The sequence below is a fragment of the Neofelis nebulosa genome, chromosome 15, assembly GCF_028018385.1.
Source record: "Neofelis nebulosa isolate mNeoNeb1 chromosome 15, mNeoNeb1.pri, whole genome shotgun sequence".
Classification (NCBI taxonomy): domain Eukaryota; kingdom Metazoa; phylum Chordata; class Mammalia; order Carnivora; family Felidae; genus Neofelis; species Neofelis nebulosa.
Genome location: NC_080796.1, coordinates 13,388,138 through 13,414,462, shown reverse-complemented (window position 1 = coordinate 13,414,462; position 26,325 = coordinate 13,388,138).

Here is a 26,325-nt window from a genome sequence, read left to right as displayed (position 1 = left end):
GTTCCATCTCACAAACAGTGAGATCGTGACCTAAGCCTAAACCAAGATTCGTATGCTTAACTGATGGAGCCACCCAGATGCCCCTGATAGCGCTCTTAAGAAATAAATTATATCCCAGTCTTATTGGCTGGGTGGTGTTGTCCAAAGGACATTAATTCTATCTTCCCTTTAATCGCATTCCAGAACTGTATGCAAGCCAACTAGAACAATAAAGGCAGCTATGCAGCCAGACATACCAAATTGTTTAAATGGCAGCTTTCCTGAGATTTTTCCAATGCTAACTGGCATCTATGAATCCATTTCCAGCTCAGGTCTCAGGGTAGCCACCGGGCCATACATGTGGGCTACAGTGCAGTAGCAGTGGCATGGCATTTTGCCAAACACTGCTACCCTGGCTGGTTTCTGTTGTCAGTGTCCACACTGCAGCTCTCCTTGCTCTTTCCCCAATGATTGGAAGGTTATGGAGAGTTCTGCCAACAGCCAAGGTCTCTAAGTTACCCTGGACCTTTGAAGACACCAAGCAAGTTCTGAGAGGATGATAAAAGGCAATCTCATCTGAGATATTGCTTATTTTCTTCTCTTTTTTTAAAGAAAAGGACAGCAAGTGGAGGAAGGGCAGAGGGAGAGGGAGAGAATCTCAAGCAGGATCCACACCCAGCTCAGAGCCCAATGCAGAGCTTGATCCCCAACCCTGGGATCACGACCTGAGCCAAAATCAAGAGTTGGATGCTCAACCGGCTGGCCACCCAGGCGCCTGTGGGATATTGCTTTTTAAACAAACCTTCATATTAAGTGGGTGCAGATTGCTTCATGGTTTGAAACTTTTTATCCCAGTCTGAGTGTTGCCCGCAATGAGGAGATTCTTTGGCACTAAACAATCATGATTCACTCTTAATCGGGTTCCATGTTTACCCCACAGCTCTTCCCTGCTCTTATGAAGTAGATCCTATTTAAAAAAAAAAAAATTTTTAACATTTATTTATTTTTGAGACAGAGAAAGACAGAGCATGAGCAGGGGAGGGTCAGAGAGAGAAGGAGACACAGAGTCCGAAACAGGCTCCAGGCTCCAAGCTGTCATCCCAGAGCCTGACGTGGGGCTCGAACTCACGGACCGCGAGATCAGGACCTGAGCCGAAGTTGGACATCCAACCGACTGAGCCACCCAGGTGCCCCGAGTAGATCCTATTTTTCTAGGACTATCTCTCAGCCTGCCTCTGCTTTGGAACTTGCTAAGCCTTCTCCCTTCATTCACTCTTTGCAACATTGGCTTTTCTCTCTCTCTCTCTCTCTCTCTCTCTCTCTCTCTCTCTCTCTTTCTCTAATGTATACACCCCTTTAATTATATGACTGGACTAAGAGTAAAAAAAAAAAAAAGCAAAAAGCAAAACACAAATTTAGTTTTTAAGCTAGCGATGATCACCAGCGATGATCAGAAATGATCACCAGGAAGCTTAGCTCTGTCCTTGCCTTGGCCAAGAACTCTTTATTTTTGGACCTTCAGTGGGCCAGAGAAAAATGGATTTCCATTAGAGCCTGGAAGAATGAGTATGACCACAATTCATTGGTCATTCAATCCCACTATTTTACCAGTGAGAGGTTCAGTCTCTTTCTGACCCTACCTTAATTCCAATAATTTCATACTCTTGTTCAGCTAGTTGAATGAATGTTGGTTCCTCACACCTGGGGAGAGCATTGGATCCTTGAGAGAAGCTGGGACATTCACTCTCTATTTGTCCCCGTGAGCTCTGACAATGGTAACCATCAGATGTAAACCACTTTGAAGTCCCACTTACACTCTGCACACCCTGACTCTCAACAGTGAATTGTAAGAATAAAGAGCTGCCCTTTTAAGGTATGAGATGAGGAATTAATAACGAGTGTGGGGCACAATTACTAGTCAAATGTATTTATTTCTAATCTAAATGCTCCTCTCATTATCAGTGTTTGACCTCAGGAGAATAATGAGGTCAAAGAGGTAAAAAGAATACATGTGGCCAAAATTATATAATACCATTATAATAAGGTAATAAAACAGTGTAATAAATGTCCTGACATTTAATATTCAGGACAACTAGCAATCTTAAGGATTTAAAAGCTTAGAAATTTCCTTTGGCGATGATAAGCATGTCTGTGGACTTGGTCACCCATTTACATTTTATTATGACGTAAGAAGGTTTGCTTATAAATTGAGAAAACAAACTATATCCATATGGGCCAACTTCAGGGTACAATGGGAAAACAAACCTACTAACATTTGCTTTTTTGAGTGGAACAGAAGCTTTCAGTAGAGTGACTGATTTATTCAGGTTTTGTTTTGTTTGTGCTTCTTTGTTTTAACCGCAAATAAAAGAGAAAGGGAAAGAAAGGGAGAGAAGCAAAGCCTACTCCTCTTTGACAGATCACAGGACCCTCAGGACCATCTTTTTTCTTGGATACATCCATTTTTGTATAACTAAGCATGCCTGCATTTGGAGTTTGCAAGGAAATGTGTCCAACAACCTGCTCACTGACCAGAAAGCACAGACTGAATGGTTAAGAACCTGACCCATATATTTTAAAGGTACTTTTAAAAGAACCTCTTTAAAGATACTCAGTTCTCAAGATGATTCAGCTAGGGGGCAATGGTCCGATTTAGCTGTCTACTATCTTTTTCCATGGACCATGTCTCAACAGTGGTTGGAGGAGTAGCTTCAGCAGAGTTAAAGGAGCCGCATGGGGACATCCTCTCTGGCTTAGGAATTAAAAAATCTCAAGAGAATGTCACTCCTACACACAAGCCACAGTCTACAAAAGAATAATGTTCAGGGTGCCTGGGTGGCTCAGTTGGTTAAGTGTCCAGATCTTGATTTTGGCTCAGGTTATGATCCCAGGGTTGTGAGATTGAGCCCTGCCTTGGGTTCAGCACTGAGCATGGAGCCTGCTTGGGATTCTCTCTCTCTCTCTCTCTGCTCCTCACTCACCCATGTGTGTGCACACACACAAGCCCTCTCTATCTCTAAAATAAAATTAAAAAAAAAAAAGAATAACATTCCTTAGTCTATCAGAGAGCAGATGTTGTAAAGTAACCTAATGAACTAAATCATGCTTTTCCAAGGAGAAAGGGCCATACAACTATTTCACTCCCATTGGCAGGCCAGCAGTGGAGATAACTGTCAAAAAATGAGAGAAGAACAAACACCCGTAGATTTAGTAGTCAACATTTCAAAACTTCCCATCAAGCTAACACCTTTTAAAAAGTCTATTAGTTATTTGAAAGTTGTACATTGATGATAATGGCTAGCGTTTAGCATGTCAAACTTGGCACACTGTGCACCTTTCAGCTCTTGATCACCCACTGCAGTAGGTAACACTGTTTTATAGATAAGGAAGTCAAAGCTTGGCCAAAGAGAGCTGCAAGCCTACTAGTCCACAAAGACTAGGCTTCGGATCTATCACTCTTTTCCTGCTGCTTATTAGATGAGATTGGAAATCAGGCGGTGCTTACATTGCTACAATTCTCTGAATATCTCAGGCAGATATTCTTTCAAATCCTAAGAAATTACTGTGTCAATTCCAGGGGAAGGAAAAACATAACTTTTTTAAACATATGGATATGTTAACTGCCTAAAATCATCTGAACTGATTCTTTTAATTCTTGAAGGAATTGTGCAAGAAATTAAAGATGCACAAAGATTGCGTACACCTTGAGAGGCATAAACGGGGTGCCTAAACTCCTCTCTGCAACAGCATTTTTGACTGCTTTTCCTGAGATGATAAATTTCTGAAATTATGATGAAAGTTGTTATTAAAGGCAGTAGAATCCAGGGGCACCTGGGTGGCTCAATTGGTTTAGTGTCCGACTCTGTATTTCAGCTTGGGTCATAATTTCACAGTTGTGAGACTAAACCCCAGGCCGGGCTCTGCTCTGACAGCGTGGAACCTGCTTGGGATTCTCTCTCTCTCTCTCTCTGCTCCTCCCCCACTGGCAGGTGCACGCACATGCGTTCTCTCTCTTTTCTCTCAAAATAAAAAGCTTTAAAATTTTTTTAAAGAATAATCCATATTAGCAATGGTATGTAACACACTCCTGATCAACTTTTATATTTAGAACTTAACCCAACTTCTGTTTCAATAAATTAGTTCAGGATGGTATTGTCTCACTTGAACATGAAGACTGTTGAGAAAGAGAAAACGTATTTCCTAATGTAAGTACAAATGTAAGCATTTTGTGCTTTTTTAAAACAATCGTGTGTGTGTGGCAACAAAATGTTTCCACTGGTTTCATAACCACTTCCCATTCTCTGTCAGGGCACAGGGCTCAGGGGACCTTGCTGAGCTCACCCTGCCACTGAGGAGCCAGCAAGATGATGCTGATGGGGATGACGACGATGATGGATCGTCGTGAACCGTTTACCCAGTGCTTCATATGAGATCATCTGACTCAACAGTCACAACAGCTTTATGAAGAAGACATTATTGTTACTTCAGTTCCGAGTGGAATCTTCACTCCACCATGCCTCTGAGTCTCTGGAGGGAACCATGATGAAGATAGTCTCTGGAACTCCTGGCTGGAACTTCTTATGTGAGATCTTTGGCTGATGAGCTTAAGATTGTGGGATTCTGAGTCACCTGAGTGGCTCAGTTGGTTAAGTGAACGACTTTGGATTTCAGCTCAGGTCATTGTCTCACAGTTCTTGACATCAAGCCCCAAGTCAGGCTCTGCACCAACAGTGTGGTGTCTGCTTGGGATTCTCTCTCTCTCTTTACCCTTCCCCCCTCAAAATAAATAAATAAACGTGTTTTTTAATAAAAAAAAAAAAAGATTGTTGGATCATAGCAAGTCCCACCCTTGGAAATTAAGGATGTGGATAAATGAAATGCATTGCAACTGGGATACTTGCTCTCCTGGCTCAGCCACCACATCAATCTCATTGATGAGCAAGGGCTTATTGCAGCTCCCAGGTGCTGGGGAGTGCTCCTAGGTCAGCTCTTCACCATCTGCTTACAAATAACCATCCTACAACTAGTGTGGAAGTTGGAAATTACTTGGAGACACTTTCTGAAGCAACCTCCTGCCATCAACACAACAACCAGACACTCAGGTCTATAATGTCAGAAAAGAATGTTTAAGAACAGAATCATGTCCTTTGAAAAAAAAGCTTCAGGGGTGCCTGGGTGGCTCAGTTGGTTGGGCATCCAACTTCAGCTCAGGTCATGATCTCACGGTTTGTGGGTCAAGCCCCATGTCGGGCTCTGTGCTGACAGCTCAGAGCCTGGAGCCTACTTCAGATTCTGTGTCTCCCTTTCTCTTGCCCCTTTCCTGCTCACACTCTGTCTGTCTGTCTCTCAAAAATGAACATTAAAATTTTTTTAAATAAATTAATTAAAATAATTAAAATTTTAAAAATGCTTCATTTTCAACTGATGTTGGTTCATGAAGTCACCTATTACAAGGTGCTCTGCTCTAGACCATTTTGAAGCAAACCTCAGATACAAAGTCACTCATGTAAATATTTCAGCATGTGATAAGAGGAGTTAAGAAAAAAAAACCCAGAACTGTCTCTCATTATTATATTTAAAAATTAATAACAGCTCATTAATATTATCAAATATTCAATCAGCATTCAAATAACTCTGATTGTTTGCTAATTGCTTTCATAGTTTTTCTGAATACTGTGTTCGTCTTTATGGTTACTATAGGTCGTCATTTTCCAAAGTGTGTTCCCTGAGATATTAATTGATGTTATGCAACTAAAAAAAAAAAAAAAATCTCATGGGCTCATAAATTTAGCAAACACTGAATTAAACAAAGTTAAACAGTTTTCTTTCCTGCATGGTCTTCCTAAGCTTTCAATATGTTAATGTGCATTGAGACTCTCCGAAAAAGGGATCTGGCCTACAGTTTACCAAATCTGTTGGAACATGGGTTTCTTTCTCTGATCCAAACCCAAACCATAGGAAATACTACCAGAGACAAGTCACTTAATTTTTGTGTCAGCTTTCTTTCCCCTGTGAAAAATGTGATGGGATTGGTTTTGTCTAGAAGTCTTAATGATGATCAATATGGTCTTTCCAAAGCCTGCATTCTATTACTAACTGGATTCCAGAACTGTAGTTACTAACGAAGTAACTACAGTGTGGTTAGACCAATGAACACCAATGAACTGTAGTTACTAATAAAGTAACTATAGTTACAGTAACTGCAGGTGTGGGCAAACCAATGAACACCACGTGTTTGTAAGCAAGAGTTTAACATATATTGAACCGATACAGGGTCTGGATACATGGCTGAGGAGGTGCAGAATATTGAAACTGGCACTGCCCTTGGAGTTCAGAGCATGAGGTCAGACTTGCTGAGCAAGCAGACCTGTTATCTATCAGGAAAGTAGCCTATGGTGTTTCAGCATCCATAGTGACAACATTTTCCCAAAACCAGTATGACCCAGTGTATTAAAAGGGAATTTTGTTATTACAAGGGGTTGGAGATAAGCCACCTGAGAAATATAGATTCAATTCCAAAACAAAAGAATATCCAGGACATCTTACCAGTTGACAGGAATAACAGGATGGAACATTTGAAATTAGAAATCTCCCAAAGGTTTGCAATGAAGAATGGCCACACAGGCTTATCTGGTTCAAGCACTTACTTTTCCATTTCTCCTGAGGTACATGCTATACTTCCAGCACTCACTCATAATCCTAAAAGCAATACTGTGGGGGAAAAGTAATTCAACTTGTGTTTCAAAATGAAGAAATATGCATTTGCAGAAGACAATTCTTTTTCCATCGCCTGGCAGTGGAGGTCAGGGAGAACATGGAAGGCTGACAATGATATTAGCTTAGGAGTGCCCTTATTTGGTCCAGGCGACCCTGATATTTTTATAAAAACATTTTATAAAATTCCCAGGAAACCACCCTCCACCAGGGCTGGTTATGAAAATGCCCCCTATGTAATGGAATGCCTACCTGCCACGAATCTTTCTTAAGACAAGTAGAGTTCAGCACCCCAGGGGTTATATTTTATTTCAAGATCTTACTTAGCTGACTAGCTTCACCTTGGGCAGAAGCAGCAATCAACATGAGTGATGCTAATTGGGATGCTGGTTGATTTCTGTTTTCTTTTGCATTAACTGCTCTGGGAACAAAGTTAGAAAAGTTTGTTTTTCCTGGCAGGCATTGGGAACATGACTGCAATTACCACCCACTCATCTTCCAAACTAAGGCTATAAAGAGTGAAGGATGTCAGTGTTTCCTTCCACTGCAGTGACACTTGGAATTGCTAGTCTGTAAAAGTTTCTCTCTTGCTTCCTGATTAATGACTAGACATCTGTATTGAGGCATTATCGCTGGAAACCTTCAAGGTGCTGGGCCCTGGGCTTGTTACAGGGACTAAGCAGGTACAAGGCAGGCCCTAGACCTCCGGGGTTTGCAGTCGGATTGGGAGATGAAGCTAAAAAGTGATGGTACTTGTAAGCTCCCTTCTTTCCAACTTTTTGTTATGAAAATGTCAGCAGTCTCAAAAGCTGAAGGATAATGTATACTGAGCACTCATATTCATCACCTCTATTAAAAATCTAACATCTGCTGTTTCTTGCTTTATAACTGTGTGTGCATGTGTGTGAGTGAGAGAGAAAGAGAGAGAAAGAGATTGTTGAACAACTTGAAAGCAGCAGGTATCACTACACTAAAAGTCCCTAAAATAACTCAGCTACTTCTCTTAGAAGTAAGAACATTCTCCTCACATTTAACCACAATATTAATATCATATCTAAGATAATATTCCATAATACCATCTAAAATCCCATGTATATTCAAATATCCCAACTTGTCCCCCCAAAATGTTATTTGTTTTGTTCTAACCAGCACCCAGTTAAAACTTGACACATTAGATTTGGCCATTATTTTTGTGAGGCGGGCGAGGGGGCACTTCTAATCAGCATTCCTCTTTTCTTCAGTACGTTGACTCATTGACTTTTTAAAGAGGTCAGGCCAGTTACAGATTATCTCACTTTCTTATTATCTGATTTTCCTGATTGCTCCCTCATGGTGTCTATTAACTTTTTTCTCTGTCAATGTTTTCTGTAAACTGAAAGTTAGGCCTAAAGTCTTGATTAAACATTTTGACAAGAAAACTTCATACCTTCATACATTGCTAGTGGGAATGTATGAAGGTATGGAAACCTTTGGAAAACAGTCTGGCAGTTCCTCAAAGTAGTAAATATTCCCAAAATATTGGGAATAAGGCAAGAATGCCCCCTGTCACCACTCCTTTCAACATCAGACTAGAATTATTAACTATTGCAGTAAGACAAGAAAAGGAAATAGAAATTATTCCAATTGGGAAGGAGGAAATAAAAACTGTCTTTGTTTACAGGTGACATAATCATCTATATATAAAATCTAAAAGTATCAACAACAATGACAACAAAAGTCCTGGAACTAATAAGCAAGGTTGCAGGGCACAAAGTTAATATACAAAAGTCAATCTCTTTCCTATATACTAGCAGCGAACAAGTGGAATTTGAAATTAAAAACACAATATCATTTATATTAGTACACCCCCAAATGAAGTACTTAGGTATAAATTTAACAAACTATGTATAAGGCCTAGATGAGTAAAACTACAAAACTGTTAAATGCAAAGAAGAACTAAATATTGAAGAGAGATTCTGTGTTCATGAATAGGAAGATTCAATGTGGTGAAGATGTCAGTTCTTCCTAACTTGATTTATAGATTTGGTGAATTCCAATCAAAATCTCAGCAAGTTATTTTGTGGATATCAACAAATTGATTCTAGAATTTATATGGAGAGGCAAAAGACCCAGAATAGCCAACCAAATACTGGGAGAGAAGAACAAAGTTGGAGAACAGTGCTTCTCAACTTCAAGACTTGCTATAAAACTACAGTAACCAAGGCAGTGTGGTATTGGTGAAAGAACAAACAAATAGAGATTGCAGAAGTAAACCTGCACAAGTATTGTCAACTGATCTTCAACAAAGGAGCAAAGGCAACAGGATGGAGAAAAGGTGATGTTTTCAACAAGTGGTCCTGGAACAGCTGGACATCTACATGTCAAAGAAAAAGAAAGAAAAGAAAAGAAAAGAAGAAACAGATATTACACCTTCACAAAAATTAACCCAAAATGGATCACAGACCTAAATGTAAAAGGCAAAATTATAAAGCTCCTAGAAGATAACATAGGAGAACACCTAAGTGACCTTGGGTCTGGTGATAACACTGAAGACATACATAATCCATCAAATCAATAATTGATGAACTAAGTTTTATTAAAATTTAAAAATTCTTCTCTACAAAAGACAATTCAACAGAATGAGAAGACAAGCCACGGACTGGAAGAAAGTATTTGCAAACGACACATCGGATAAAGGACTGTTGCCCAAAATAGGTAAAGAATTCCCGTGACTCAACAATAAGAAAACAAAAAAACCTATTTAAAAATGGGCCAGTAGATCCTGGCTGGCTCAGTCAGTGGAGCATGTGACTCTTGACGTCACCAATGTGAGTTTGAGCCCCATGTTGGGTGTAGAGATTACTTAAAACCTTTAAAAATAAATAAATAAATAAATAAATAAATAAATAAATAAATAAAAAATAAAAATGGGCCAAAGGCCTTAACAGACACCTTATCAAGGAAAACATACAGATGAGAAATAAGAGCATGAAAAGATGCTCCACATCATGTATCACCAGGGAAATATTAATTAAAACAATGAGACACCACTGTATGCCTCTTAGAACAACCATAATCACACTGAATGCTGGTGAGGATGTGGAACAACAGGGACTCTCATTCATTGGTGGTAGGAATACAAAATTGTACACCTATTTTGGAAGACAGTTTGAGGGTTTTTTTTAATGAGTAAACATATTCTTACTATATGATTGAACAATTATGCTTTTTGGTACTTACCCAAAGGAATTGAAAACTTACATCCACGCAAAAAGCTGTAAATGTATGTTTATAGGTGATTTATTAATAATTGCCAAAACTTGGAAACAACCAAGATGTCCTGTAGTATAGTAAATGGATACATAAACTATGGTCCATCCAGACAATGGAATAGTATTCAGCACTAAAAAGAAATGAGCCATCAAGCCATGAAAAGACATGAGAAACTTTAACACATATTACTAAGTGAAAGAAGTCCAGCTGAAAGGGGCATATGCTGTATTATTCCAACTACAAGAAAATCTGGAAAAAGCAAAACTATGAAGACAATAAAAAGATCAGTGGTTTAAGGGGTTGGAGTGGAAGAGAGGGATGAATAGGTGGAACACAGAGGATTTTTAGGCAACAGTGAGAGTGAACCTTAAATACCCTAATACAAACCCTAATACAAACTTTGGGGAATTATGATGCATCATTTGTAACAAATGTGCCACGTTCATGGGGAATGTGGATAATGGGGGGCGGGGGGATGTGTGGGGGCAGGGGCTATATGGAAAATCTCTGTACTGTCCTCTCAATTTTGCTGTAAAACTAAAAGTATTATAAAAAAAATAAAGTCTTAAGAAAACATTCTAATAATACACAATATTAACAGAATAAAGGAGAGAAAAATTAATTGTATTTAAAGTTATATATATATATATATATAATTATATATAAAATATAGAGTTGGCATATGATCCAGCATTTTTTTAAATCTTTATTTATTTTTGAGAGAGAGAGGGAGACAGAGTGTGAGCGGGGAGGGACAGAGAGAGAGGGAGACACAGAATCCGAAACAGGCTCCAGGCTCTGAGCTGTCAGCACAGAGCCTGATGTGGGGCTTGAATTCACGAGCTATGAGATCATAACCTGAGCTGAAGTCAGATGGTTTACCGACTGAGCCACCCAGGCGCCCCCAACATTTTTTTTAATGTTTATTTTTGAGAATGAGAGAGCGAGAGTGCGAGCAGAGGAGGGGCAGAAAAAGAGGGAGGCAGGGGATCTGAAGTAGGCTCCACACTGTCAGCAGAGAGCCTGATGCAGGGCTCAAACTCATGAACCGTGAGATCACGACCTGAGCTAAAGTCGGATGCTTAACTGACTGAGCCACCCAGGCACCCCTGATCCAGCATTTCTACTCCAAGGCATATACGCAAGAAAGAAATGAAAACAAAATATGTCCACACAAAAACTCGTACGAGAGTGTTAACAGCAGCATTATTCATAATAGCTAAAAAGTGGGAAAAAGACAAGTGCCATCAACTGATAGATAAATAAAATGTGGTACATTCCATTCCATGCAATGGAACTAATGGATATTAGTTGCCATAAAACAAAGAATGAAGCACTGATGGGCAGATAAACCTTGAAAACACACTAGGTGCAAGTAGCCAGTCACAAAAGACCACAAATTATATGACTCCATTGATATGAAGTATCAAAAAAAAGTGAATCTACAGAAACACAAAGTAGAGTAGCAGTTTCCCAGGGCTGGGGGCAATGGGAGGGGGATATGAGAGTGACTGCTAATGGGTCTGGAGCTTGTTTTGAGGGTGATGAAAATATTCTGAAATTAGACTCTGGCAATGGTTGTACAACTCCATGAATAAAACAAAACAAAACAACAACAACAACAACAACAACAAAATACCTGAACTGTATACCTTGTAAGTGGGTGAATTGTATGGTGTGTGAATTGTATCTCGGTAAAGCTGTTAGAGACAGTATTGTGCATTTTATATTGCACCACATCAAGGGACCCATAATTTCAGGTTGTCCCTCCGTAAATAATGCTCATTTTGACCTCTAGATTAAAAAGGTGATCCCAGATCTCTCCAGAGTAAAGGCATGCTTCCCCTTTGCAAATAGTGCATAATCTGTGGATTGATGGATGAAAAACACACAAGCACCTGCTCCCTGAAACCTTCTCACCTAATGTTCAAGTATATTCTGACAAGCCTTGCTCGAGTCAACCATTTCACCAGTCTGAGAACTACAGAATAACCAGCACCACTTTTACAGATTCAAAACCTTGGATGGCTTGATGGAGTTTCCAGGGTCACTAGGCATGTTGGTGGTACAACAGAGGCTCAAACCCAGGCCTTCCTTTTCTAGTCCAAAGCTCACGCCATTGTCTTATCTTAGGCTGCCATTCACCGGTGTGGAAAGACGGCTTCTGCCACCTATGCAACCTTGAGCAAGTTACATAACCTCTCTGTGCCTGGATTCCTTGGCTATAAAAGAAGAATTGAAGTAATAACAACCTCACTGAGGTTTTGTGAAAATTAAATGAATTTGAGAACAGTTCCTGGCAATAGAGTCCTCAAAAACATTGGCTATCATTACATTTTACAAAATGTTTGGATAGCAATTTGCAAAATATAGGATATGCAGAGGCCGACAGCAGCCAACTGCCTTTCCTTCTGAAAACATGGCATTGACCCTGCTCAGTGGGCACCTGTGGGGACTTCTACTGCAAGAGGCAGCGTAGGCTCCAGAGAGAGAGAGGTCAGGATTGGAACCAGAAAATCTGGGTTGTCACATCTCACTTCTGCTACCAACCACCACATGATCCAAAGTGAGTCCCTTCTCTTCTCTAAGCTTCAGTCTCTACAATGGTAGATGGAAAAGTTGGACTAGTTTACGTACCAGGGCCCTTTCCACCTCGTGAGATTCTAGGAGCCTTCATTGGGGGCTACAGTCAGTACATTCTGCTCAGGGCTGTGAGGGGGATGTAGAGCTTTCTCTTTGAACGGTAAGGCATTGCTTCTCCACAGTCAGAGTTGGGGCACATCAGAGCACCCACGGTTACTCAGGGTCGCCTCCGCTTACTCATTCATCAGAAGGGGAGATGTATGGGGCGCCTGGGTGGCTCATTTGGTTAAGCGTCCGACTTCAGCTCAGGTCACGATCTCACGGTCCGTGAGTTCAAGCCCCGCGTCGGGCTCTGGGCTGATGGCTCAGAGCCTGGGGTCTGCTTCCAATTCTGTGTCTCCCTCTCTCTCTGCCCCTCACCCGAGCCACCTGAGTTCATCCATCTCTCAGGTGCATATGTAATTTTTTAGGTAGTTACTATTATTATGAGTCATTTATAGCTCACTGTGTTGATGTCACAAAAGTTATGCTAATTTTCTTTGATTTGTTTTCTACTTGTTACTCTATCTGCAACTCATCAGCAATCATGGTTGGCCAAAAAACAGAATTTGTGGGGGAAAACTATAAATCTTTAGTTGCATGAGGTCTCTTTGATGTGCATCTGTATACAATATGAAGCATGTCTAAATAGTATGTTATATTGATGATTGAGAAACACTAGGTGTATATTCAACTAGACATTCTGTGTATAATACATGCCTTCTTAGCACTGTATAAGACATAGTAGGCACTCAGTCAGCAAAGGTAACTGGTCAACTGACTGAGGAATTACAGCATATCATGGGAAAAAGTGGATGGAAAAATGTGTCCAAGCTGATTCATTAACATCAATTGCTAAAGTTTATGAGCAATGTGCTGCTTAAGTACTATTTCCATTACTCTTGGGTCTTCAGTGCCTTGAACGGTGCCTGGTACAGAGAAGGTAATATATAATTACTAGAGGCTGTAGTGATCTTAAAACACATCCACAAATTCTGATGCTCTTCCTTTCAAGAGGTAGGATGTAATTCCTCTCCCCTTTGAGTGTGGGCTGGATTTAGTGGCTCATTTCTAATGAAAAGAACAAAGCAGATGAGATGATGTATGGTTTCAGGGACTAGGTAATAAAAGGCACAGTGACCTCCTCCTCACTCATTCTATGAAATCGCTAACTCTGGGTGAAGTGAATGGACATGTCAGGAGCAACCCTATGGTAAAGCCCACATAATGAGGAAATGAATAATGAAGAACCGAGGCCTCCAGCCAACAGCCATGTCAGTGAGCCATCTGGAATGGAATTCTCCAGCCCCAGCAACCCCATGAGAGACCCTGAGCCAGAACATCTAGCTAAGCTGTTCCCAGATTCCTGACCTTCAGAAACTTTATGGGATAATGGATGACATGTTATAAGCCACCAAGTTCTGGAATACTTTGACAGTTAGCAATAGGTAACTAATACAGATGCACAAATGAATAAATAGAAAATGTGTTGCATATGTATGTATCCAGAGGAATGTCAACAACTAGACATCTTTCTTTTTTTCTTATAACTTCTCTAAGTTATTCCTTACTTGTGTCCTTCCTTGATGTGTTCCTTATTTGATTGAAGTCCATGGATTATTTTGTGGCAGAACTGTCAAAAGTGATAATAAAAATGTAATGAAATATGACATGGTCTGATTAAGATCAACTGAAAGATGTGGAGGGTCTGGCTAACTGGAGGGAAAGCCCAGAAAAATCCCACTCACGAGGGGCAAAATACTCTTCCTTCTGTGTCTTTTCCACACTCATATGTGAACTGCCAGTCCTCTCTGCAATCCCTTTATAGGGAGTAAAGTTGCTTCCTGCTCCTTCCTTTTAGCTTAGGGAAAAAAAAAAAAAAGGCAAGTAAGCTGTAGATTTTTTAGCAGCAGCAACCAGCTATAGAGTAAGCCATGTTATCTGTGAAAAACAGGAACATTTCAATCAGGGCTAAAGTGATTTCTTTAAGGATAAGGGCCCAAATATATCTCAAATGGAATTTTCCAGGAGGAGCACACGTTGTGAGTCCAGCTCCCATTGGTTCATCATTTAGTAGACTAAGAAGCCGGGTAAGGGATTACAGGTGCATCTCTTTCAGACTTACCTAGTTGGTTTCACTGTGGTGTAAATAGATCCCAACTTTGGGGTAACTGCATAGTAGAGGTGACACTCACTGCTTCAACAGCAGCAAATTAACCCCCAAATGTAAGCATTCAAACAGGGCGGATGATTATTTCTCACATCCATAAAGTCTACGACTCCTGTTCCTGGTAAGCAGGAGCCTCTCTCTCCTAAGCCAGGGAACTACTTCCTTCCATCTTGTGGCTCCACCTTCTGCAACATAGAGCTTCCAGATCACTGTCCTCATCTGCATCTAGTGCATAGGCGGAGAGAGCACACAAAGAATCACATGTTGGGTAATTCGTGGGCCTGGGCCAGAGGCACCTTGCATGGCTTCTGCTCACATTTTATCTGCTGCAATTCTGTCATGCGGCCTCCTGACCACAAGGGGAGCTGTTATGCCCAGGAGGAAGGGGAGACACTTTTGAACAACTAGCCAGTGTCTGTCACAGTGATGGTGCCACTCACCTCCCTACCACTGCAGATCACCTCCTCAGCTGGCACCTCCTTCCCCTATGCTTCTGCACCTGTCCCTACTGTATTACTCATTGCCCAGTACCATCGCTTATTGGTCTGTCCTTCCACTTTTCCATTGGCATTTGGAGAGCAGACAGTGTCTTTCTGTTTGTGTATCCACAGCATGTGGCAAAGAGTAGGGACTCATTTTGAGTGACAAATGGATAAACAGAAGGGCGACTAATATGTTACTCACAGACCAGGTAAGAGAAAATGGATAGTTGTGTACTGTGACCACTCTTTAATCTGAAAAGGGAAAATATAGGGGATAGCTCAGTCATGCCATGTTAGAAAGGGCAGTTTGGGGGCACCTGGGTGGCTCAGTCAGTTAAGCGTCAGACTTCGGCTCAGGTCATGATCTCATGCGCGGTTCGTGGTTTCGAGCCCTGCGTCAGGCTCTGTGCTGACAGCTCAGAGTCTAGAGCCTGCTTCAGATTCTGTATCTCCCCCTCTCTCTGCCCCTCCTCTGCTCGTGCTCTGTCTCTGTCTCTCAAAAATGAATAAACGTTTAAAAAAAAGATTTTAAAAAAGAAAGGGCAGTTTTTCTGGTTCTGTAACCTATCTATGCAGCACTTATAAGTGTCAAGGATGAGAATTTGAGCATTTATTATAGTCTGACAGTGGACAATGTGAAATCTCCCTCCAACACTCACGTTTTTAAAAAAGATCCAGTATTTATTGTCAGGGCCCATGACAGCAAGAGAGTTGGACCCATAGGGAAAAAAATACCGGGAAGCTGACTTTGACACAATGGAAAGAAAGGACACTGGAGTCAATGTCAGGAACTCAGAAGTTCTTGTGTTGATTCTGCCCTTGACTGGTGGTATATCCTTGGATAAATCATTTGATCTTTTTGTGCCTTAGATTTCTTGTCTGTGGACTGCTTGGTCTCTCGTGTGTTGAATTTTAAGATTTCTTGAACAAGCTACTTTGTGAGGTACTTAGCTCCCCATCACTGAGAGCCTTTGAGCAAAGATGAGATGGTCTTTATGACACCAATAGGCACATTTATTGACTGTTCACTATGTTCCTAGCAGCATGCTGAGTACTTCTCTGCATATTTACTCTTAAGAACAGTGAAAGGTAGGGGGCACCTGTCTGGCTCAGTTGGTGGAGTGTGCAACTCTTAATCTCAGGGTTGTGAGTTTGAACCCCATGTTAGGTGTAGAGATTACTTAAAAATTAAATGACTTTTTAAAAAAAGAACACTGAGAGGTAGTTATTAATATTATCCCCTCTTTATAGATTAGGCAGCTGATGCTTACAGAAGCTAAATCATTTCCTGAAAGCCATCCTGCTACCCAGTGGTGGTACCAGGATTTGGGCCAGGCCAGCACTCTTGCTGCATGAACTGGATTAGAAATCTCACTTGGGTAAGAAATCTGTGTGGATGGCCTCATGGGGATGTTTCCTCCTTAAAGATTTTATACAGTAAGAATTTGAGGGCCTGGCCCAAGAAGGAGAAATGGGAAACCCCATACCGAACTCACCCTTCCTCTATTTCTTAGGATCTTATCATTGCATTTCAGTTATCAGGAAGAGCTATTAGGGGTCTAGGAAAGGCTTCTGAGCTGGGAGGAGTTGACCAAAGTAAACCACAAAGGCTTTGGGAAGTTTTCTGCTCAGTGGGTAGATCAACCAAGACTCAATGTACAAGACTTGAAATGGCTCTATTTCAGTGGTTTACTTCTTGATTTTTTTTTTGCTTGTTTTTTAACTAATGAAACTGCCTTTTTAGGATGCTATAGAAAGGTGACATAGCAGCATAACCCAAGAAGTGCCCTTGGCCCTGCACTTCCAAAGGTTCCAGACACAGATAAGCAACCGTTCCTGAGGGAGGCAGCCAAGGGTTCTTTGTGCAGGGCCCAGGGTCGGGTAGACCGCCTGGACTCATCTGGACCGTGTGCTTGGGGACAAGGACCCCACCCTGTCAGTGGCCCACTATGCCACCAGCAAAGCAGGAGGAGTGACAGACTATGCCTCATTGGGGTTGCTAGGAGGATGGCATGAGGGAAGACACGCAAGGTGCCAACAACGTGGCTGGTGCACGGACACTTAACACAGCCATTCCCTTCAGGTTCAAGTTGGCAATGGGGATCTTACTTTTTCACAGTCTGAGACCAAGGATTTGAGAAAAAGATTCATCTCAAAGTCATAAAGTAAAAGAGTGGCAGAAGTGGGTGGGCAAGAACTAACTCAGCAGCCAGGATCATTCCAGAGTCACCTGAGGTGGCTGGGTTTCACAGGTACCACCAGCCTGGCCAGTCCATCCCTGATGGCGCCCTGAGACCTCAAAGACCCTTCCAAACACCCTCTACCCCGTGAAACAGTTAACGATTCAGAAGAGAGTGCTTTGTTTTTTTTGAAACATGTGCAAATGGATATATAGCATCACCGTTGAAACTGTTTTCATCACCTTATGGAACTTAAGAAAGCCTAGGTGTGTATTAATAAATTCAGCATTGATAGCCACGTAACTATAAAGTAACATCAGGCATCATTTCTATATATTAATGGAAGCTGGATTCCAGGGACAGAGAATGTTCCCAGAGGGAGCTGGCCCACTTTATTATTTTTATGTAGGTTCAGAAGTTATTTATTTCTCAGGTACGATATGAAATGATGCTTTATGCCATCAACCATAACGCTGGCACACAAAGTCATCCCATTTCCCAAAGCAATACAAGCAAATAAATCTATAGGCAACATAAGGAAATATGTTCTTTCTTCTCTCCCAACCTCCTATCGTGGGGCAGAATGAGCAGATTTTCCTGAGAGTAGGCTCTACTCAATCCCCAAGGGGAGCACATCCTCAATCCCCAAGGGGAGCACACGGGATCAACTGCCCCAGAGATTTCGAAGTCGCAGGACTTTGAACTCATTAAGACTCAATAGGAGGGCTCGGTAAAGGCTGTTGACATGGCATCAAGGATGAAGACACAGTGGAGATGGCTATTTTGCATGATGTCAGACAAACATCTTGGTGGCTGAGTTAATTACTCAAATGTCGATCTGTACTTCTGAGGCTGTAGGCCACGTACATTTCAGCCAAAGCACTACTCACGTCTGAGTAATGCTATTGGAGCAAGCAAGGGCCCCTGGGGTAGTGTGCACGTTCAGTACCTTAGTTGAGGGGACACAGCAGCAATGACCTGACATTTATGAAAATTCCCCTTGTGACACGGCCTCACTGGAGTTGTTCCAGTTTGTTCTTTTACAAAATCCATTTGAGCCTATTGATTAAAAACGAAGTCTCAGGATAGGTTCAAGGAAACAAATTCTTTCCGAAACAGGCAATGCCAGTCAGGACTGGAAACAAACACGGAACTTCAATCCCTTGCTCATCTCGTTGTCCGACCGAAAGTAGAAAAAAGCAGACACAAACACCGATGGCTGTGTCGTGCATGGCACTCACACAAGGATGCGAAAAAGTTTAGTCTGTGCTGTGCTCTTTTCACTGGATCAGACGCTCAAATGTCTGAGTCTGGTAGGCGTCCTCTGCTAATGCACTTCCAGTGATCAGACCAATGATTTGATGTGCTGCTTTCTGTAAAGGGCCAAGACACTCCTTGAAACACTATTTAAGAGATCATATATCTGCACACCCGATGTGGCCCTTTTGTTCACAACCAGTGTTGGTTCTCTGGCAAGAGGGCCAAAGGCAGCCCCCATAGGCTACTCCTCATTGATGTTCTTACATGTTTCAGCAGCTGTAGACCTGGGACAGAAAAGCAAATCAGCGGCTGGGTGAGGAAGCCAGGGGGACCGCGGGAGCCAAGCTCCTGTCCCAGGTAGGTGCTGACCCACCTGGGGTCAGAACATAACACAGAGTGTGGCAGGCCTCAGTCACAACAGAGTCAGTGTGGAGTCCAGACAGCATTCACAAAAGGGATAAATGGATATTTGCTCCCTAGGATCACAGCATTCACATACTCCACTTCTACAAAAAGCCTGCCACTTTCATTTGGGGATGTACCACAACCACCTGGGTCTATATGTTTTTAAAAACTAACCACCACCACACTCTGGCCAATCAGAGCCACTCATTCTTCTGAGCTCTGTGCCAGGCTCAGGGATGCACAGGTAACCGCACCAAAGCCAGAGAGAGTCTATAAGACTTTGATGGGAATTCTGGACTTGAATGTTCTACCAGACTTGAATCTGAGAAGGTATAAGATCTAGAACCCCTGCAGCCATTCTGTTACCACAAGGCCAATCCTTTTGGAGAGTGAAGCCAACACAGAGAAAGTGCAGCCGAGAGGCAGAGAAAGACTGCTTCCTGATAATAGAGTGTGTGCCTGGATCAAGCCATGCCTGAAAGCAGTGTATTTCTGAACTTTGACAATAAACTTTATTTTCCTTAAATCATTTTGGATTGGGTTTTGTTCACTTGTGAGTAAAAGTGCACTAATAATATGAGGCAATACAAGATACGTATTTAAGACCTAGAAATGAGCAGTGTCCAGCACCTGAGTCCAGGCCAGCCAGGAAAGCAAAGAGCCAGGCAGCATTTGAGAGGCCCATACTCAGTATCCAAGCTCTGATAGGTGGTCAAATCTTAATGTGCAGAAGAACCTGTGTAATGAGAGCAGAGATTCCCAGCCATCCCCTGGCCAGTGCTCAGGCTTACAGTCCTGAGGTGGACAGTGGCGAGAGCCACATGGGAGAGAAGAATGTGAGACAAGAACTTAGTGCAGGACCTCAGAGAGACGTGCACGTGTAGGAGCTCAGCTGGTGACTTGTGTGCACATCGAGCCTGTGGGTCATGGGCAATGATTTTAGAGTTGGAACATCACACAGTGGTTCAGAGAAGCAGAAACAAGATCTGGTCAGAAGTACCAGATGAACATGTCCAAGTACCCAACTGCTTTCTCAGGTCAGTCTACCCTGTTCTAACCAACCAACCTGTCTGGCAACCAGTGATTAGGAAATCCAAACCCAGAGCACATCAATCACACGCATCAGACCACACAGCTAACTAGTCAGGCAGCCTAGACCTGGGTCCCAGTCTGTCTGACCCCAAACTCCACACTTTTTAATCATTCCTAACTCAGCTGAGGGCAGGCCTGGAACTCGAGAAGGGCCAGCTCCTCCCACTGTGATGAAAGGGAGAGGTGCAGAGGCTGGTGATCAGTAAAAAGACCCTGTTCCAGCAGGGCCCATCTGAGGGTCCACCTGACCATGCAGGCAGGCAGGATGTGTTCGTGATGGATCTCATCGACTCATTTTACTCAAAAAATCCTGGTCCAGCTTGGGAATGGAGAACTGAGAGGGCAGGATGGCCAGCCTTTGGGAGAAACGGAGATAATATTTTATCTCTTTGAGTCAGACCCTGGCATCAAGGGGAGCCCTGTTTCTGCTCCTGGCTCTTCCGTTGGCACAAGAGAAATGGATTCTGCTCTCAGGAAGGTTGTAAGCCAGCCCGGCCCTCAACCACACTGGCACTTCTCATACACTTACCTAAATTTTCTTTGTAAATGAAAAATATGTTTAAAATTAATACAGATTCAACATAAGAAAAAAATAATATTTTCCAAAATTTCATTACCTGTAATGGCAAAAGGATTTACCATTATTTTCATCCTCTGCACGTGAGAAGTTGAGTGGTTTCTCTAAGGTCTCATGGCCAAGAGAATAAAAACCAAGGTCACTTAGATTCCAAGCCTAGTGTTTCTTGCACAACAGTGTTTCTCCGCTCAGGCTGCCCATGAGAATTCACCATCCCCAGTGGTTCTGGCTTAATTCACCGGGTATGGACGTCTGATGGGTGAACAACCCTTTTGGGAATCCAATGAAAATGACGGATCTTCTTCCCAGAAAAAAAGGACACACGCATACATGCAGAAAATTTGTAAATACAATTTCAGGGTGGAGTCAAAAAGACCAGTGCCCATAAATAGACCCAGAATCCAATGACCCAAAGATTAGACACATTATTCATTAACACTGTGTGGTAGGCAGAATTCTCAGATGACCCCAGTGACCCTCACCCTTATATAACCTCCTCTCTCTTGAGTGTGGTTAGAACTTGTGCATCAATCCCAAGATTATGTTATGAGATCGCCTTGGGTAGGTCTGACCTGATTGTGAGCCCTTTAAATCCCGGCCTAGGGGCGCCTGGGTGGCTCATTTGGTTAAGCATCCAACTTCAGCTCGTCATGATCTCCCTGCTCATGAGTTCAAGCCCCACGTTGGGCTCTGTGCTGACAGCTCGGAGCCTGGAGCCTGCTTCAGGTTCTGTGCCTCCCTCTCTCTCTGCCCCTCCCCTGCTTGCTGTCTCTCTCTCTCTCTCTCTCTCTCTCAAATATAAAATAAAACATTAAAAAAAAAAATTTAAATCTGGGCCTAGAGGTCAGAGATGCAAAGCAGGAGAGAAACCCCATGTGAAAGAAATTCTCCTGGTGGCCTTAAAGGCAGATGAGACCCTGTGGCAAGAACCTGAGAGTGGCCTTTGGAGCTAAAAGTCGCCCCTGACTGACAGCCAGTAAGAATACAGGGACCTCAGTCCTGCAACCACAGAAGAGGCATTCTGCCAGCACCGTCAGAAATGAGCTTGGAACTCAGCCTGGAGCCTACGGCACGCAGCCCCAGCTAACACCTGATTCTAGCCCTGTGAGACCCTGAGCAGAGCATCAAGCCACACTGGGCCCAAGCTTCTGACCTACAGAAACCACGAGATGATAAATAGGGGTTGTTTCACGCCACTACCTTTGTGGGAATTTGTTACACAGCGATAGAAAACTAATTCAACCGGATACGTCCGAGCACCTGCTAACTTATTAAGATCCCTCTTGTAAGGGATAAAAGGAATCTTTTTAATGTTCCTGTCCTTCCTTCTATGAGCATCTACCTATGAACACAGACACACATTACCCTAAAGAAGGTGACTTCTATGTGGGGTGCTATAAACAAGGCTCAAACTCTGATTTGGGAAGCCTGGGAGAGGGGCCCTCTGTTCTCTCCTTTCTCTCCATCCCCAGGGCCCCCTGCTTGGCTAAATGAGAAGAGCACTTTCTCAGGGCTCAACAGATGATTTAATCTTCGCAATTGCTCAATGAGAGCTGGGCTCAGCCAAAGCGCATGTGGTAACTTTTAAAGGGTTATTACTGCTTGGAATATTCCAGCTGTCTCCTGCCAGACCATCAATAACAGCACATCAGAGCTAAGGGGGAAGGTTCTGCCAATCGACATTGAGGATTTATAATTAACATGGGTCAGTTCCAGAGCTATCAGAACCAATGTAACTGGATTTAAGGTTTGCAGTCAGCTCTTTGAAATGGAAATCTGATGCAAAAGCTCCAATTTGTTCACCCAAAGGGTTAGTTGGCAAGCTACCCACTTAGAAAGTCCGAGTGAAATTTGTACTGGTCCACCCTCTGCTCCTAGGATGGAGTAGAATCCTCAGCACTCATGCACACTGTTAATGTCTCTTCCAATTGGGTGCCCTGGGGGATTTTGACCATTCTTCTGAGCCTCAGTTTCATCTTCTGTAAAATGGGGATAAGAACATGGTTCATGGTTACTCTCCCCCGTGAGAATGCCATGCTATTGACCCATCATGGGGGAGACATGTGCTGACTGTGAAGAGACAAAAGTCAATTAATTTTCGACAAAGGAGGAGAGACTATCCAATGGGCAAAAGATAGTCTCTTCAGCAAATGGTATTGGGAAAACTGAACAGCAACGTGCAAAAGAATGAAACCGGACCACCTTCTTATACGACACACAAAAATACATTTAAGGGGCGCCTGGGTGCCTCAGTCAGTTAAGCCTCTGACTTTGGCTCAGGTTGTGATCTCATGGTTGGTGAGTTCAAGTCCCACGTGGGGATCTGCACTGACAGCATGGAGCCTGCTTTGGGTTCTCTGTCTTCCCCTCTCCCTCTCTGCCCCTGCCCCACTTATGCATGTGCTCGCTCTCTCGCTCTCTCTCTTTCTCTCTCTCTCTCTCAAAAAATAAAATAAATAAATAAACATTTAAAAAGGTAAATAAATAAAACTCAAAATGATTTTTAATCCATTTTGGTCTGTAGACCTAAACGTGAGGCCTGAAGCCATAAAAACCCTCAAACTTGTCTGAGCATTGGTATCACCTGGGGACAGTTTTATAATTGCTGATGCCTTGTCCCATCCACCCCACCCTGAGATTCTGAGTTCATTGGTCTGGGATGCAGCCTGGTCATTAGGATTTTTCAGGTCTCTCCAAGTGATTCCAATGTGTAGGCATGTGTGATTATACAGAGACAGGGTTAGCAATGCTTCCAGGGGCGATGAGCCCCAGGATAACTAACTGGCCTCAGTGCATTGGTGACCACGGCCTCATCAGCACCCACTGTCACCCCTAGCACACAGGGAGGAGGAGCTGGGTCAGGTGATGTCCCTGGGGGCTAAAGTAATGGAGAAACAGGACCCTGACCAGGAAGCTGTCTGCACACAGCGTCCCACCCAAATGCACCAGGCCTCTGGTTAGCAATCCCCCACCTCTTCTCCTTCACTCTCAGGCTCGGGGGAATTCCTCTAAGAGGTTAAAATACAAAGTTGCTATTTAGATGCCCCATTAATGAAACAATAAACCCCCCCCCCAAAAAAAAAGCCAAAAAATCTGCAACAACTTTAAAAAGAAAAAGCAGGGGCACCTGAGGGGCTCAGTTGGTTAAGCACCAACTTCGGCTCAGGTCACATCTCACCACTGGTGAGTTCCAGCCCCACACATCCAGCTCTGAGCTGACAGCTCAGAGCCTGGAACCTGCTTTGGATTCTGTGTCTCCCTCTCTCTCTGCCCCTCCCCCGCTTGTGCTCTGTGTGTGTGTCTCTCTCTCTGTCTCTCTCTGTCTCTCTCTCTGTCTCAAAAATAAATAAACATTTTTAAAAAATTTTTAAAGAAAAAGAAAAAATCAGTGCTTTCCAGGCACAGCCTCCAAAGTGTCAGTGTCCCAAAAGCTTCTGGAAGCCTGTCTTTTCTGAGATGTTATGGTCTCTTGGTTGGATTGGATGATCAGCAACCAGAAGTCCTATAAACAGGTGCAGCAGGGCCCCAGGGGGGTGCTAATTATTCAGGTTTGAGGCCTGGTTTCCTCTGTCCCTCTCTCTCCGCTGAGATCCTGACTTAATAGAAATGCTGATTTCTCAGCATGAATTCTAACTCAGCTACTGATTCTGCAAGCATTGCCCCTGACCCGCTTAGAGCACGGACGCTTCCGAGAATCTGAGGCCGCTGCTCCGGGGCTCCCTGGCAGGTGGGCACGACCCTGGCCCCGGAGAACTGCCCGCCACTGCCCTTCTACCCCGCACACACTGCCTTCCGAACCCCTTTGGCTGCCGGCAGCACCACCGGGGCCAGCAGCGTTGTCTGCCGCTGTGTCCGCTTTCTCTCCGACAAAGGCCGGAGACAAAGGCACAGCAGGTGTTTTCTATGAAGTGAGGCCGAGTCTCCAGACCGGAGATAGTTCTGCTGGAGGATGGGGGATGTAGCCTGAGAAAAATGCTTTGCTGATGGACACAAAACAATAAACAAGGAAATATGCCGTCACAGGAGACGACATCATCATCGCCATCGTCATCATCATCATATTTTAATTATTATTATTATTATCCTCTGTCTTTTCACTGGATTGTAAACTCCCTGAGAGCAAAGACTTTTGTTTCCTGCTGTCTCCCAAGAGCCTGGCACATGGTAGGTCCTCAATAAACGTTGGAGATAGAGAAGAAGGTGGGGTGAGCACATGGACTGTGGAGTTAGATAAACTCAGAGCCCAGTTCTTTCTGCAACAATTCTAACTGTGCAAAAACACAGATGTGTTATTTACTTTCTTCAAATTCCCTTCCTTCTTGTATTACCAATTATCAGGGCCAGGGTGAATAAAGATCAGCGATATTGTATGTAAAGAGGCCAGCATCATTAGGCAATCAAAATGTAGGCACTTCTAACTATAGACTGATGGTTACTGGAAGGAACAGGCTGGGGGCAGGGGGGGGGGGGGGGGGGGAGGGGGGTGGGCTGGGTGAAATAGGTGATGGGGATTAAGGAGGGCACTTGTCCTGATGAGCACTGGGTGACGCATGCAATTGTTTCACTATACTGTATATCTAAAACCAATATTACATATATGTGTATATGTACTACATATATATGTATATCTCCCACATCTTCTTTATTCATTCATCAGTTGGTGGACACTTGGGCTGTTTCCATAATTTGACCATTTGTAGATAATGCTTCTATAAACATTGGGATTCAATGTATCCCTTTGAGTTGGTGTTTTTGTATTCTTTGGGTAAACATCCAGTAGTTGCTGGATTACAGGGTAGTTCTATTTTCAACTTTTTGAGGAACCTCCGTACTGTCTTCCACAGTGGCTGCACCAGTTTGCATTCCCACCAACAGTGCAAGAGTGTTCCCCTTTCTCTACATCCTCGCCAACACCTGTCATTTATGTTATTTTTTTTAGCCATTCTGACATGTGAGATGATATCTCATTGTAATTTTGTTTTGTATTTCCCTGATGAGCAGTGGTGTTGAGCATCTTTTCATATGTCTGTTGGTCATCTGGATGTCTTTGGAAAAATGTTTATTCAAGTCTCTGCCCATTTTTAATTGGATTATTCATTTTGGCGGTGTTGTGTTTTATAATTTCATTATGTATTTTGAATACTAACCCTTTATCTGATATGTCATTTGCAAATATCTTCTCCTATTCCATAGGTTGCCTTTTAGTTTTGTTAATTATTTCCTTTGCTGTGCAGAAAGTATTTACTCTGATATAGTCCCAATAGTTTATTTTTGCTTTTGTGTCCCTTGCCTCAGGAGACATATCTAGAAAGAAGTTGTTACCATTGATGTCAAAGAGGTTACTGCCTGTGTTCTCTAGGATTGTTATGGTTTCAGGTCTCACATTTAGGTCTTTAATCCACTTAGAATTTATTTTAGTGTATGGTATAAGAAGGTGGTCCAATTTCATTCTTTTGCATGTTCCTGTTCAGTTTTCCCAGTATCGTTCCCAGTACTTGTGGGTTCATTTCTGGGTTTTCTATTCTGTCCTACTGATCTATGTGTCTGTTTTTGTGCCAGTACCATACTGTCTTGATGATTACAGCTTTGTAA